The sequence below is a fragment of the Etheostoma spectabile genome, chromosome 15 (genome assembly GCF_008692095.1).
Source record: "Etheostoma spectabile isolate EspeVRDwgs_2016 chromosome 15, UIUC_Espe_1.0, whole genome shotgun sequence".
NCBI lineage: Eukaryota > Metazoa > Chordata > Actinopteri > Perciformes > Percidae > Etheostoma > Etheostoma spectabile.
Genome location: NC_045747.1, coordinates 21,588,934 through 21,605,537, shown reverse-complemented (window position 1 = coordinate 21,605,537; position 16,604 = coordinate 21,588,934).

The window sequence follows — 16,604 nt, the reverse complement described above, 5'->3', positions numbered from 1 at the left end:
ATATCCAAACACCACAAAAAGATTTCCTGTAATGCGATCTGTTCGCCAAGGCTGCCCTCTTTCTCCGTTCTTGTTCCTGCTGGTGGTTGAATTATTGTCACTACACATTCAACATAATCCTATTATTAAAGGTTTATCTATTTTTGGTAAGGAGATTAGCGTAACTCAGCTAGCGGATGATACAGCCTCTTTTAAGCGCACAAACATCAATTGCATAGCTATATCCCTATTGACCAATTCTGGCTGCTTCGGGTTTAAACTCCCAACAAATCTAAATGTGAATTTTATGTCTATATCAGACTGAAGAGGAAAAAATGTGTTGATATAGCTGTTAAAAAATGTATAAAATATTTAGGTATTCATATTTGCAAAGACATATGGGAACGTCCGCATCTTAATTTTTCATCCAAATGAAGAAGACTAAAACTGTACTGACCTTGTGGAGGACATTTCTATTTTGGAGGATTCTTTTAACTAAAGCGAAGGATTTCAAGTTTGTCTACCGCCCTCTCTCTCATGTCCACGATTCAACTTGTAAGACATAAAATCATGTTACCAATTTTGTATGGAAAAACAGACACCACCATTACAAAAAACAGTGCTCTCTGGCTCTAAGAATGAAGGTGATTTGAACTTTTGGACTTTTCGACTTAAATTACACCTTAAGGTGAATGGTGAAGGAATGTTTAAGAGCACCAGAGTCATTATGGTCTTATCCCCAATAATGTGTTTAAATTAGGAGGTCTGAATTTTTTGTGAATTGTAACTACAATATTACAAGATTGCCTTTAAACTGTTAATTTTTATCAACAAGCTCTATTGGCATGAAGCGGTGTCATTCACAACTTTTCTCAACACAACGCCATCGTGGAATAATGAATTGCATCACTAAGGGAACATCACTGGTATTTGCAACATTGGATTGATAGAGGTAGGATATTCTAAAGGATCTATTTGATTGTATAGCCGATTATTAAATATGAATCCTTTTCGAGGAGAAGTCATTCCATTAACGTTAAGAATATAATTCAGTTTTCACAATCTATCCTAATCGGCGTATTAGAGTGTAATGAAAACGTAATAATACAAAATGAAGTCCCTGATTTGAATTTACTCTATATAAATGGTATGGATGTAAATGAGCAAGAATTTGTACCAATAAACACATTAGAAAATGTTTTCTAAATTAAAAAAAGTACACCTCGCGGGAAATTCTTTTGAACTCTCACTTACGATATTAATTGGCAAGGGCGTGGCTTGTTCCTTTTAGATATTGCTCTCAAACAAAATAAGAATTACATTTGAAAATATTACACAATATATATCCTACCAAGTTATTTATATCAAAATTCATGCCAATTGACAAGTGTTGTACTTTTTGTAAATCCGAACCAGATTCGTTAATTCATCTTTTTATGGTTGTTCTTTTAGTATGCATTCTGGAAAAGTTTAGAAAATTATATATTGTCTAAAAACCTCACATAAATCCTAGGACGGGAAACACATTATTACACTGTTGATTATAAAGATAATCTTATTCTTATAGGAATTTCACATCACAAAGCTAAGTTTTCCAATTCTCAACCTTGTTTTTAAATTTTTCCAAATGAATTTACACAATATATTGAAGTATTAATTAAAACTATAAAAAGCTAGATATTATTTTTGATATACACCCCAATCTCTTTAACAAATACTTATGTTTTACATTTTATACATTTTGCAAATCGGTCACACTCTATTTAATTCATATATGTTTTTTTTTACTGTTGTCTACTTCATGATCTTATTTACCTTGTACCTTTTTTCAGTATTGTTTCAAGTCTCATGTAAGTTGCATTTCATTCTGTATTGTTCTTAATTTTTTTTTTTTAAAAACAGTTAAACCGTAACACACCTACTACTAGTGACCAATCTTTTGACTCGTTTTGAAAAAAAGGTTTTAACTTTAAAAAGCGGAGCACGGATTTAGAATGCTGCTCACAGTTATTTAAACCGCAGAGCACGAATTATAGAATCCGTGCGCACAGTTTTATTAAACCGGTTAGTTTTTCTAAGATGACCCCAGGGGGCTCCGTAGGAAATTAGTTGGCATGCTTTTAAACATGCTGTTTAAATTACACGATGTTGGGAACAGACGGAAAAAATGCAACCATCTCCCGTTTAGAAACATGTAAAAGACAAATAAAGTTGGACCTAGATTGACAATATACATTTTAATAGTTAGCTAAATATGTGTTATTACATCCTTTTAGAAAGCAATGGCACCCATTCGTGACATGGCTCATTGGCTGTTACAGTATTTCTGCTGCTCATGTGTGGCATGACTCGGCGCTGATAATGGGATTTTTTTTCAACTCACTCACTCATGGCCTGCAATAGTGCACCACAGTGGAATACTGTCACGCCTCACTTCTGATGGGGAAGACTGACGCAGACCGTGAAGGCAGCAGCAGCATTACTGTGAGTCACAGACATGCCACCCTCTCCGACTGATCTGATACACAGCTAGCTAGCAATCTGGTAAAGCGCTTTTCCTTTATTTTTGTATTTGCATAAAATAATGTTTTCTCCAGATACCCCCCTAGGTTTAACTATGGTTAATGGAGCACTAATGTCAAGGGTCTTTCTTAAACCAATCTAGAATCGGACTTGATGTTAACGAGATACATGGCCTAACGCTTCTGAGACGCCGTCAGACAGCGGCTAGCTACCGTTAGACATAAACAAACTGCAACTGAGTGCATAGTGTTTGACACGACAGTTAATTCATTGTATCTATATTCCATTCACCATACCGTGGTGTTTCCGTATGCACTGGGTCAAATGAGCCACTCAGTTGTAACGTAGTCTCTGAGCTTTAAACCGGTGACAGTGTGGAAGCTAATCTAGCTGCTGTTCTTCCGCTTTGCGGCGGTGTCCCACTACTACTGAACTAGTATTATGGCCTGAACAAGTCTCAGCGCAAGTAAACACAACTAGGAATATGTCAGCTGGTGAGCAGCAGTGTTATGTCCAAACTGTACACTTAAGCTATATTTCTATACATATTTTTGGACATATACTAACGTTACGTTATAGACACGAATAGTTCAAACAATGAGCTAGTAGCGTACGATGCATTACATGTGATCGCGCTTAAAGGAATGGTAACGTTAATTGAGTGCAAAGTTAGGCTAACTTATTTTGAGCAGCCAGGGTTAGCCCTAAAGGCTATTTACGCTGGTCGATCACTGGCAGTTCGATCGCGTTAAAGCTTTGAAGAGAAGACAAACTGTGCAAGATGAAGCTTCCGTCCAAACCTGGTCCAAACACAAAAAATAACGGAAATCAAAACAACTCAGTATTCTCTCATCCTAAGTTATTTCACCATGAAAACCACCTGATCATGTGATGTTGTTGAGGTTTCTCTGATTCAGTTCTGTCCATTGGAGCAAAGGCAACTGCTAAATAACGGCGTAATTTCAATTACAAAGTATTATAGCATTGCATGACTGTTAGATGACTTTCTTGATTTATTTAGCACGGTTAAAGCTATTTCATTCTCCTAATATTCCAGCCAACCACACAGCAGTCTCCCCAGGATGAACAGGAGAAGCTCTGATCGAAGCTGTGCAGGCTGTCAGGTCCAGTCCTTCCAGATGAAACGATGGCCTGGTAGGGGGATTTCCAGTATGTCATAGAGATCATTATGGTTATGCTAATTGTTTAAAAACCTCTGCAGGGGTACTATTATTCCAGATAAATCCAAATCCGCTGAAATGAGGCGCTTGTAAATCATGCAAATCCTCTTTTTTTTCACGGTTGGGTATGATATTTGTGTCCGACTGACCCAACTTGCTACTGACGTCATGCACACGTAGGCAACGATAATCACCGAGATCAATGCGGCCGCAGGTTGAGACGCAGGCGCGCAGTTGCTTGTCACCGACTGCAGACCCAGAGCATGCTGGGAAACACTGGCCTCTAGCTGATTTAACAGCTGATTGGTTCACAATTGATCTCACATGACGTTTTATATAACTTTTATTTTTCAATCGAGGGATTTTAACGATTTAAAGTCATTCTGTAATTTCTGGTGTGTGACATTTAGAGCAGAGAGAACTAAATCTGTTCAGGCGTACATGTGTCATCTACAGTCTTGTTAATTATAAAATCAACAGTATTGCATGTAGAGCACTGACAGCTACTCTGTCATTGTAAAAACAACTGGAGACTGTGTACAAGCGTTGTGGGTCTGATAACATTTTATTAAATGGCGATCGCACCAGTGTTTCTGTCACTTCCTGTCCAGCCTGAAGGCGGCTGGAATCGGATGGAAACTGTCCAACTTTACCGCAGCTTTTGTCACCGCACCCGGCTGCTGCCGCCTGCTCTCGTCCACTTTACAGTCGAGGCGCAGTTCATCTTGAACAAGCCTTTTTATGTTGCTGTTGACTGATGTTGGTTAAAAACACATGTCCAGAAGATCAACGGAATCCTGTTGTTAACTGTCTTTGCAGAGTTAAACTCCACAAACTGCCATCTCTCTTTCTCTCACACACACTAAATACACACATACAGCCACAGCCAGGTGGAAATTACGCACCTGCAACCAGCAATGGCGGGTACTTTTCAAATGCCGGGTGACTTTTCCTTGTATACCAACCACAGTGGTGGGTGAAGTGGTTTTCAGCGCTAGCCTGTGACATCGTTTTAAAAAATGTGGCAACATATGCCGGTGTTAGGAGACCTGCTGCCGAGCCCAGTAGTAGCAACTGTTGAGGGTGAAGTAAAGAAAAGAAAAGGTAATTTGAACAAGAGGCTAAGGGAAAACGAGGGAATGGTTAGCCTCCTAGGTTGGGCGATGTCCCCTAAATTGAGAGTTGATCAGACATGCAAATGCCCTCTTAAATAGACAGTATACATGCTGCCGACTGGTAGGGGCAGTACAGTTAAACTGACCTAGGTTCACTTTACTACGGTGCTGTAAAGTCTAGATCAATCAAGCTCCATGCTCTGCGTAGCAACAGTACAGTGAACTTACTGTAGACCTACTTGTTTTCAGAAAATGCAACATTTGTTCGTTAGAGGGACACACTACCTTAAATAAATATAATGGCAATAAAAGACCATGAGGTCATCCAATTCTCAATCAAGTGACTGCCCTACAGAGATGGGACCCCGGAGCAGTGTGGCAAAAGGTTACATTTTTTTTTTTTCACATCACTTTTTATTTCCTTGTATTAATAACATATGTATTAATGATGCAAAAATAATGTACTAAGCAATTCAAATATGCTAGTGCACTTTCTTTATAAATTTGAATTCCGGAAAAGTGGCTGGTAAAATTGGGCATCCACGAGCCACTGTGGCTGGTGGGCAAAATTTCATTGCCACCCTGGCCACCGCGCACAGCACCGGGTTGGCTGCGGGTCCTTTTAAAAGTCTTAAATCACGTTTCCTAAAATTAAGGCCTTAAAAAGCAAATTCAGATAGGGAGGTCTTAAATATGTTTGTGTCATGTCACGGCAAAAAATGCAGGCAATCTGTTGTTGAATATTTTTTTCCGGTAGCTTTGCGCTGCGTGTCGCGGTAACATAAGCCCATTTGTACATGTCCTATTGCCGACCAATCGGCTATCCTTAACCACTCCAAACCAATCAAGCTGCTTTGTGGGCGGCGGTGGGCGTGACCGTAGTCAGTGAGATTGTAATTCGCTACGGTTTGTAATTTAGCAGCATGCAGATGAACAGACAATTGTTGATAGCAGTCTAGAAACACGGGAATGCACAGTTCAGTGACAAGTGGCTTGAAAACAACGCTATTCCTGGTCGGCAAGGTCTGTGCCTGAAAAGCTTATGAAGTCTAACTGCGTTATGTGTCGGAAGATTTTCAAACTTGGGCAATGGGGATCAGCGGTGGAATTGCACGTACAAAGCAAAAAACACAGACTATGTAAAGCACGCCAGCAACCCGCCATCGCTAGTTTTCTGCTCCACCGCTAGCAGCAACGATGTCAACGCTACAACGTAGATGTTACGATGGGAAATACAGCCAACAACGCCAGCTCACCTATGAGCAGTTGGTGGCTCCACCCAACACTCCGAGCAGAGGGACGGGGGGGCTGAGGACCGTGACAAAACACAATTCATACAGGTCAAATGACGGGACTGAAGAAGTGTTCAAGACATGTTTCCAGATTCAAGGCTTGTACGTCATTACCTCTGGAAAAGACAAGAACAGATACGTGGCTAAATTTGGATTGGCGCCCATATATAAAAAAAGACCTCAACAGAAGTCCAAAATGCGGTGCGTTTGTATTATGTTCGATGAGACACTGAACCAGACAACCAAAAGCAAACAACGGAGTGCATGGTGCGTGTATCGTTATAATTGGTAAGGACCCTCTTTTGGGAAGGCTTTCTCTAGTGCAAAGTCACTGTTTTGTTATTATAGTATATGAATTGTTTTCCAAGTATATTACACCAAAAGCAGGAGTAGACATCACAAACTTGAACAAAAATTGTCACATGGAGACCTGAAACACACATATATATACACTACCGGTCAAATTTGGGGTCACTTACAAATTTCCATGCCACTCCTTATTAGACTAATACCAGCTGGATCTGCGTGGGTGGCTGATCTTTAATGCAATATCTACATTATTATCAGTAACCATTATCCATGTTCCAGAGGCACATTCTGGTTACTAATCTGTATCATTTTACAAACTAACTGAGAAAACACTGGAGAATCCTTTGCAATTATGTAAGCACATATGTAATTTTGAAAACTGCTGACCGGTTCAAAAAAAACAATGCACACTGACCTCATCTGGTATTCTGTCTATAAATGGAGTGCAAGAATTTCTAACTTTGACCGGTAGTGTGATACAAACCACACACACACACATACACACTGCGTCTACTCTCTCTCTATGATAGTCCTCCACAAACTGCAACCCATCCATCTGAGTCTCTCTCTTCTGTGTCTGTCAGGCACAAAATATAAGATCTTTGCATTTTAAAGCAGCTGAATGGGCATTTAATAATTTTTTTTTGTTCTAAGGAACAGTGTTTTTTTAAATATTCACGATGTTATTTCACTTGATGTTATAGCCATTTGTTGAAGGGACCCAAATGTTCTGAAAATATGAATATAATTTAGGACAGCAATTACATTTTGGTTATGCTTCAGATCACACACATTAAGTCAATGTTCTTAAACTCACAGTTGTCATTTTACCATACTGTTAATTTTGTGTTTACTTTGGAAAGATTACTGTATTTCAACTTTGTATTTCCATTTGTAAATTTGGTCTTAAATTTCATTTAGAATTGGTATTTAAAAAGTCTTAATTTATTGTTAATACTGTAGACCACCCGGGCAGGAGGGGAGAGAGAGAGATACCAGCCAGTTTCTCTTTGGGAGACTTGAGTTTACATTTTGACATAGGCTATATATACATTAGATTTAGTATTTGGTTCATACTTTTTTTGGTCACCTGAAACCTGTGATTTAACTTTACTGCTCATTTTACAAAGTTTAATTCAAAACAAACACAGAGTTTTACCCCAACTACCTGTTCAAAAACAGTAGCTAACGTAATACAGCGTGGCGGAGGACTACAGCGTCTTCTGCAACGGGAGCAGCATACGCTAACGTTGCTTATGTCTCATCTGGGGTCTGATTAAAAGTAAATAAATAAATTCAGTTCCATAATGCTATTTTCCAATAAACTGTACTATTATATTTCAGCGGACCCGCGTGAGTGCGAATTCATTGTTGCGGATTTTCCGCTGTTTGTCACTTTGCCTTAGATCAGTCAAAGCTTTTTTTGGTGCTTCTGATCAGTCTTCATGTCACGCCGCAAGTAGTCTATTCATTGTCACAATGGAACTTCCTTCACAGCAGAACCTCACACAAGAGCCTGTACTTGTTGCAGAAGGTTATCTGATGTGTTCTAGAAATTTGGAGTTTGGGGGTGAACAATTTTTTTTTTTTTTTTTGAGCTGAAGTGACAAAGGGACAATGTTTTTATTTTCTGTTTGCAAGCAAGCTGGAGCTACGTAGCAGATGACGTTGAGAAATGCAGTGAGAATATTTTAGAGCACCATTTTCGGCATGCGCAGAGCGGTAGCGGCAACGATAACTTTAGCTGTAAGTGGTTAGCTATGCTTGAGCCGGGAAACATAGCTAAAAGAGCTCTACAGTGAACAGATGTGCTAGGTGAGCCGTCAGTTGTGGGAAGTCAAAAGCTACCAGTGTTTGGCGGAGAGGGTGTACATGTAGCTACTTGAAAAGTCCGGTAGTCGTGGCAGAGCGGGGTCCAGTTGGATTCTGGATGGAGAGTCCACGGAAGTCCACTGTGGCTGAAGAGGTAATCATCGCTAGATCCCTAGCTAGCGGTAACTGTTAGATGGGAGATTGACAGCTACCGTTAGCCGCATGCAAGCTAACGGTGTATGATGGTGAGTAACGTATGTTTACACAGGCTAGGCTAAGCAGCACATAGTCCAGTAGATCAAGTTAATGCAGGGAAGAAGTGTGTTGAGAATGACAAACACCTAATCTAAATTAGGGTAGTATTACTAGAAAACAAAACATCTTCACGTTTCAACATTTTTTTAAGTGGTAATACATGTTTCTCAGTATCCTCAAGCATATAGACTTTTAAACATGACAATGACTAAGAAATTTAAAAAAAAAAATACATGTTCTACAACAAATGATTTCATAAACAAGTAAAATGTTATATTTACAATATCTGGCCACATTCTGTAGCTTTTTACCTAAAACAGTTCAGTTATTATGTGGTGCTAATGACGTTTTTTTCCTCAGGATTTTGGAGAATTCAACAAAAATCTGTATATTCTCAGTAGTGGTCTTAGCCACTCTTGTTGTTGTTTTGAGAGTGGAACAATATAAAAAGGTTTATAAAGATGTTCATTTTGCCTAGGGTAGTAGGGGGGAGGGTGTATTGGGGTGCGGCGTAAATTTCCTGCTTTTTTTCCCCCTTTTTTTTTTGACCTATGCTGTCGGTTATCTGCCTTGTTTTGAGACCCCCCCCCCCCCGGACTACTGTTACTTCTTGCTCCAACAGTAATATTCAGCAAAGTCACTCACTATGGCAACCGATTCATAGCAACAGTGTGATATGGCATAAATTGAATGGATTTACGGTTTTAAGACTACAATTAGCCAAGATTAGTGGTAGGATTTTGTGTAATTCACGGTTGTTGATGATTTATTTTGTTAAAACTAGTACATACTTTTTAGCAGGGGCTAATGTGGGGTCAGAACAATCCTGAGGCTTCTGGCACCTTTGATTAAAAAGTAAATTGAATTGTCAGGTTCATACATCAGTGTTTTCTGTTTTTTATTAAATTATGCTATACCAGTGTTTCCAGGGCAACTGTTTGTGGTGAGTTCAACTAGGATGTCAACTTCCTCTGTAATACCCTTTGATTTTAAAAAAAATAAATTTCAAATTTCAGTGCCTCAATGCATGTTAATAATATGTGCTACACTACTCAGGCTTATGCATTGCCCAATGCAACTATAGCATATGGTGTTGATACATGTTCTTTCCACTAGAGGGACTTCACACTAGCCTTGCCTTGAAGGGACCTACGTATGGGCGTTGTATTTCTGGCAGGCACTTTGTTTACATTCTTTTCCAAAATGAGACACACAGCGACAAAACACAAATCAACGGAAACTCGTAACTGAACATTATCTAACAAGTGTATTGAAGCGGCTTTGTTGTAGGGTTAACTGTGCTCAGTTAGCCTGGGCTCCAGACTAACTTGTTTCTCTAGCGCACAGTGGCCCCCCACCTGAAAATTTTAGCGGCGTAACCAGAAAATTTAGGGGCACACACACGTAAATCACATGCTAACCAAATAGTACATTTCTACTAATTTCCAATGTATTACTAATAAACACTTTGATAATAGATGCAGCAATTGCAATGTTCTGTTTCACCTTTCAGTGTTGCACTTTAAAAATGCAAATAGAAGGTAAAACCGACAGCACCATTGTTGTGGACGGTACAAATATTAATAAAATATATCAGCTCTAGGCTGAATCCTATTCTATATCTTACCCCTTTGTCTTACCCCTAACCTTTGTCCCTTGAAGCCAAGCGTAAGGCTAGGGTAAAAATACCCTATGAACTGGGACACCCACTGGTTAAATAAACTTCCAAGATGCCGTTCTGCAAGTGTGTGTAGGTTGATTGCGTTTGTATATATTTAATTTATTTATGTTCACCTTTGGTAGTGCAGATGGTTCTTATCATGTAGGCTACTACTTAGGTCTGTTTGCAATAATATGTCATACACACTGTGTTGTATATCTGTTTCAGTCATCACTGTTTGAATGACATTAATGTTCCCGCGCGTTATTATCGTCAGCCAAAAGTCAAATCGCTCCCTCGTGATGTAAGAGCATTCTGATCCTTGGATCATTTTGGATTTTAGTAAAGAAAGAACAGCATAATACAAATATTACAAACTGGCATATTTGAATTCAAACGTAAGAGGGTTTGCTGTTTTTGGGTGGCGTTACATTCAACACACTACACAGGGCGGCTGGCGACCGATTCTTGTATTCAAATTCTGATAGTGCACAGGAGGAAGAGGAGGGGATGCAGATGAAGATACAGGGAGAAGGAGGAGGCTGCAGATTCGAGAGGGATCAGAGTTAGAAAATGTCAGGAGAGGAGAAGACGAAGAGGCCAGTTGTAAAATAAAATGACAATACTGTATAAGTAGGTGCATCAACATAAAGTTGATATAGTTGTTTAGGAAACTAGGACTTGGAACTTACATGCAACAGTTGTAGCCAATGGTTACTTTTTCTCCATACACACCCATTGCCGCTTCATTGCTGGTATAATTTCACATTTTGCATGTTTAGAAATAATCTCTGGTTTTAATTTAAGGTCCCTAGCTGTCTGCTTTATGCCACTGTTGCAGTCAAAGGATTGATTGGCTACATATTGAAACATTTAACAATATACTGTAGCCAACACGTTTCGTGATGGATGAATTGTAAAAAGTTATGATAAACAATTTGTGCATCTGTTCTGTCTCTGATGCACTTTCTAAATGTGGAGGCTATTATAAATACAGCCATCCACTGAGCCATGCAGAAGCTGATTTGTTATTAAGAAGTATAGGCTATATTTTCTTGTAGCGACTTGAAATTGTTGCTTTTGCTATTGCATTTGTTTTTTAAATTTTATATAGGCTATTTTAGGCAGGCATCCTGTGCACTGTCAGTCTTCTGGGTTAAAATGTAATTACAGTTTTTTTTGTTATCTGTCTCAGATTTGAGTATATCAAGAATGGTCCAAAACTAAGAACCTGTAAATATTTTTGTTCAAACTCCTATTTTCATTTTTCAGCCCTTGAAAATTACTTCAGTTTTACAGCCTAAATCACATTATCTGGAAACAATATCTGGACATTAAAGTAATGGAAGGTATTATTCAGGTTACAGAGGACACGGCAACCAAACTTTGTGGGGGAAGACAAACCTGTCAAAATACTGAACCATTACAATTTGTACAGCATACCCTAGATTTGAGAAAAAAGTGTGAAAAGACTAGGTTAGTATAAACTTTGAGCAAAATAAAGGGTGCAGTTGTTTTTCCTGGTTTAGTCTAACAGATTTGAACAGAATGACCCTGCTGCAGTCATTTGCTCAATCGTCCCACTTACACTGACTCAGACAGGCGCATAGCGAGTAAAGTCTACTTCGACAGTGATAGAATTTGAAAATAAAACTTGTTTTCCATAAATAGCTGTATCTTCTGCTATTACGAAACACAATTTTAGCTGTATAGCATATGTCTTTTAATGTGACAACACATCTAATAATTTGACTAGTATTGGTATGTAATTACAGTGGTGTACGGTGCTTGAAAAGCTTAAACTGACCTAAAAAGTGCTTGTATTGACCTTGGAAAAGGTGTATTACCTTGAAAAAATATTTCAGTTGTAAAAATAATTCCAAACCTGTTTAAACATATTTACTTAGATTATTTTATTTAATTAGAAATTTTGCACTCTTCTTTTACAAAGAAATTGAACAAATAAAACCCCTCTCTTTCTCATTCAAACCCATCCCTACAAGCTATTAACAGAATAAATTAATTTCTTACTCACTGTAACGTGTATTCTTTATTGTATATTCTTTTTAAACCTGTATTGTTTTATCATTATGCCCATTTTAAGCTTCTAATGTTTCATGAAAAGTACTTGAATTGCCTGTCTGCTGAAAGGTGCTGTAGAAATAAAGTGCCTTGCCTTAAACTACAGCTTGTCGTCCAGCCCACAGAGCATAGAAATCAGCGTTGGGCCTCCTGGTCTCGGAGAAGTGTAACGGCAACAATACAACGTTGAGCTTTTGCCTCGACCGTTAATATCACATCTCAGAAACCACTATCTGGCTGAAGTTTTAAAAACTGCAACCACTTTATCTGCATTTCCATGACTCACTGTGAATTCAACAAAACTGCGAGATGACGTAGTTTGCTCGTCGTCTGCGTGCGTACGTGCATGTGTCGAGCTCCTCTCTCTGTAATATGCAGTGAGGACAGAGAGCTTGCGCTTACACGCTCGAAGGTACTGAAATTTTTCACAATTAACGTGTAAAAAAAAAAGGGCAAATTTACTGGTTGCAACAATTCACACACAATTTTTCAATTCAAACAATTATGTTTTTGTCGCAAATGTGAACCTTTGGTCGCAGTCTGGAGCCCTGTTTACCACAATGAATCATGTAGAAAGCACAGCCAACGTTTTAGTCGCCGCAACTTTTAGTCGCAATGCCAACGGCAGTGATAACTAGCTAAACGGTACGTTCACTACTATTTTAGTGATTTATAAGCAAACTGTTCTGCAGATTGTACGTAACGAGAATACAGCTATTAAAAGGTAAATATGAAGTGTAGCCAACACGACAGCAGTAGGCAGCTAACATAAACTTTAACTGTTTAAGCTCCTCTAACTCGCAATGCTGTAGGGGAACACGAACGAGCAAGTATGGTAACATAAGCTTTGCCTAGGCACAGGCTAATTTTTGCTAACTAACGCTGAGTTAACATTAGTTATTTAACCTAAACCGCTAATGTAGATTAGCTAACGTATCCAACATATTATTAAATATCAATTTGAATTGTAATTTCAGACATTAGTAGATAATGCTGAAATAGATTGGTATGTTTTTTTACAATTGAATTATATTAGAAATTTTGGAATTTGCTCTAACACATGTTCACATGTCGTAAAATAGCGGGACAGTTTGCATATGTCTATTAAGTCAATTGATCAGGTGAAGAACATGTTGCCGGTAGCTTACAGGAGACAGACGGTCAGTAGTGAGCGTCAAATAAAACCTTAAGCAACGCGGTAAACAGGTCATGATATCAGATTAACACAGCTGAAACATTTTGTCATAAACTAAGTAATGAAGTGTTAGCCGAGATGCTAATGACATTGATAACTAAGTCAAACTGTGCTGACCTACTATTTGTGATTTAGAAGCTTGTCACTTTATGAGAAGATGGGCTGTTAGAAGGTAATATGAAGTTGAAGCTAACTTTGACAGCTGTGGGCAGCTACAACTAATAAAATGTCCCCATAAGCTTCCAGCTAAGCTCCCTATAACTTGCACGCAGTTAGGAAACCAGAATGAGCTTACTGTTGAACATAGCATTTAGCTTGGTGGATATATCTTAAAAAAACTATTTCCCACCCTTCTTCCGATTCCATCCCCATCTATTTATTATATCTCTCATTACTAACCAGGGATCTCAGGAAACTTAACAATGGAGTAGTCTAGAAGACACTCTAATAATTTCAAGGACCCAACAATTTCTAGTATAACCAAAGGCAAACATTTAGGTGCGACGTGGGGAAAACATGTCCCTTTTGTAGGAAGAAACCTCTTGGCTCGGTCTTGGTGTGAACAGGCTGCGGGGCCCCGTGGGGATCATTTTAAGCTGCAAAACCGTGCTCCCTCTCATAGAAAACATCCTATGGACGCACGACGCGAGATAACATGGATCGTCTGCTCTTTGTCCACTTTTGCGCGTTTTACGCCACAATTTCACATTTTTAATGGGTCTGTGAATTTGGCTCATACAAATTTGGCTATAATTTTTTTTTTGGCTTTTCAAAAAGGCAAACCGTCTTTTGTATATAAAGAAAAAGGTTGCTGTTTAGATACACAGCACATAAAATTACTATTACTGTTTACTAGTTATTTTCGTACTATTATTCCTTCTCAGATTACTTGATTACTCATGGATAGAGGTAGAATCACTCGATTACTAAAGGACTTGATAGCTGCAGCCCTAGTCACATAAAAGATAATGGAACAGTGACTAGAAATAGTAGTTTTGAGGTAGTTCATAGCGTTGAACGGACTAGTACCCGCAGGACTTTGCAGGGGACCAGCCGACGCGAAACAGATGTGCAACGGCATCGCGGGACGTGTATCAAGACCCGGCAACAGCGCACACTATGAGGCGTGGGACAATGTAGGGAAAGATTCTTTGATTAAAATCACAATATTCTTGACCAAATACTCAAGTCGAAATTGCGACAATATGTAGGGTGAAATGTGGGTGCTTCTAAGACCAGACTATTAATTTAGACAACTGACATATTCTCCCGCAATATGTAGACGTAGTGTGTACAACGTGATAAAGGACTTAGTCAAACAGCTTGGTAAGTCAAACCAAGTAAATACATACTTTACGTAATGCAAGCCTGTAAGCAACAATTACATTTAACGATATAGCATATGAAATCTAGTCTCATATCGGATATCGTACAACATCCCTGCTCCCTAGCTGAACTCACTGTTTTGGCGCCTCCATAACTAAGGAACCTTGCTGGGGAAAAAAAGACCATAAGGACTTGGGAATGAGCTCCCCCGAGCTAGGGTTGTACACGCATGTCAGGGACATGGTATGTCAAACAATGGAAGGAAAGGGAACTCAGTGTCAAAGGAGTCTCCGGCAGTCCAATGCTATAACACCAAATTAAGAGAAACAAGGTAAAATGAGGGAGCCTGTTACCCTGCCAATCTGGTGTACTGCCCTCCACCCTATAAAAATAATAAGCTAGAGTACGTAAGAATACACTTTTATTGATAATGGCACTATCTCAAGAAATCTCAAGGCACAAGTAAAAAAAAAGAAGCAAACAAAAGAATAAAAGAAAAAAAAATCATATCTTAAAAAAGAGGATAAAAAAATCTAAAGGGGACCACACTTTGCTAAAAGAAATGTTTTAAGGCTTTTTTAAAACACTCAGTGGATTGAGGTGCCCTCCCTATAGTTTGATGATATTATTGATATATGGTAATTAATCTGTGAGACAGCAAGTGTGCTGGGCTAGGCGGCGGACGCTGCGACTTCCCTCCCTAAGTATAAGATTATCAAAGAGGAAGTTATAGTTTACTCTTAAATGTGGTATCCGGTCTGCCTCACTGAACCCAGACCGTAAGATGATTCCACAGGAGAGGAGCCTGATAACTGAGCTCGGCTCCCTTTACTTTTAGAGCCTGTAGGAACCACAAGTAAATTCTGAATTCTGAGAGCGCATGCCTTAGTGAGGACAATCGGTACTATAGCGCTTCAAGATAGATGGGGCTGACCATTAGAGTTGTTAGGTCAAATTTAGTAATCAGTCCTTGATTTTACAGCTTCTCTGCAAAAATGATGAGGATGAAAGCAACGGAGGAAATTAGCACCTGGTATATTTCGCAAACTCCCAAATTAAAAGAAAAACCCCGCAAAAAACTACAAAGTAAATGGCCTTCCACCATAACTGAAGAATCTTGTTTTAGGATTGGCAAGACAGTCTGAAAATGCTAGGAGTCCCTCAGAAATACCAGATTCGATTATCTCACTAATCGGGAAGAACATAAGAACAACCAAGGTTGATTTTCAGCACGTGTACCAGGCTGACGATCTAATGAGCCATCTAGCCTATAGCAATGAGTAGTGACAACTAGGACTCTTTAAGATAACTAAAACATATAGACCTTTTGCCTTCAAATTCTAAGGGAACCTTTAAATGCGGACCATTAGAAAAAAACGACAAGACCTGAAATATGAGACTGATTTATCCTATAGACCAACAGTAATCTTGAGTATCTTCAGCTTAGCCATATACTGATCTAAGCCCATCCCAAGAGCTATTTAAAGAAAGCGTTACCCTGTGGTAAACAATTCACACGTAGATATGATCAAATCTTTTTTAAGAGTTTTGTACCGCGTCAGATTGAAGACCTTCTTGAAAAAAAAAAAAAACTATCGTAGCGGCCACACGTTGCTGTACCTCCCCTCAGAAGTGTTTTTTAACTTTAAAGCATAAATCTTCAAATACAGGCGCAACACATATGCATCTGATGATTCAATTAGGCACACACCACAAAGCATAAAAACACTTATAGCAATATACAACTGTTATAAAGTTTAAAGAAATACAGAAATAGACTGAGCAGCCAGTGCCTAAGTCGAGTGTGCATTTATTTACGTTTTAGTTCAGTGGAAGCTGGTTGGGTCGGGTTTGTTTCAATGAAAAGTACACGCA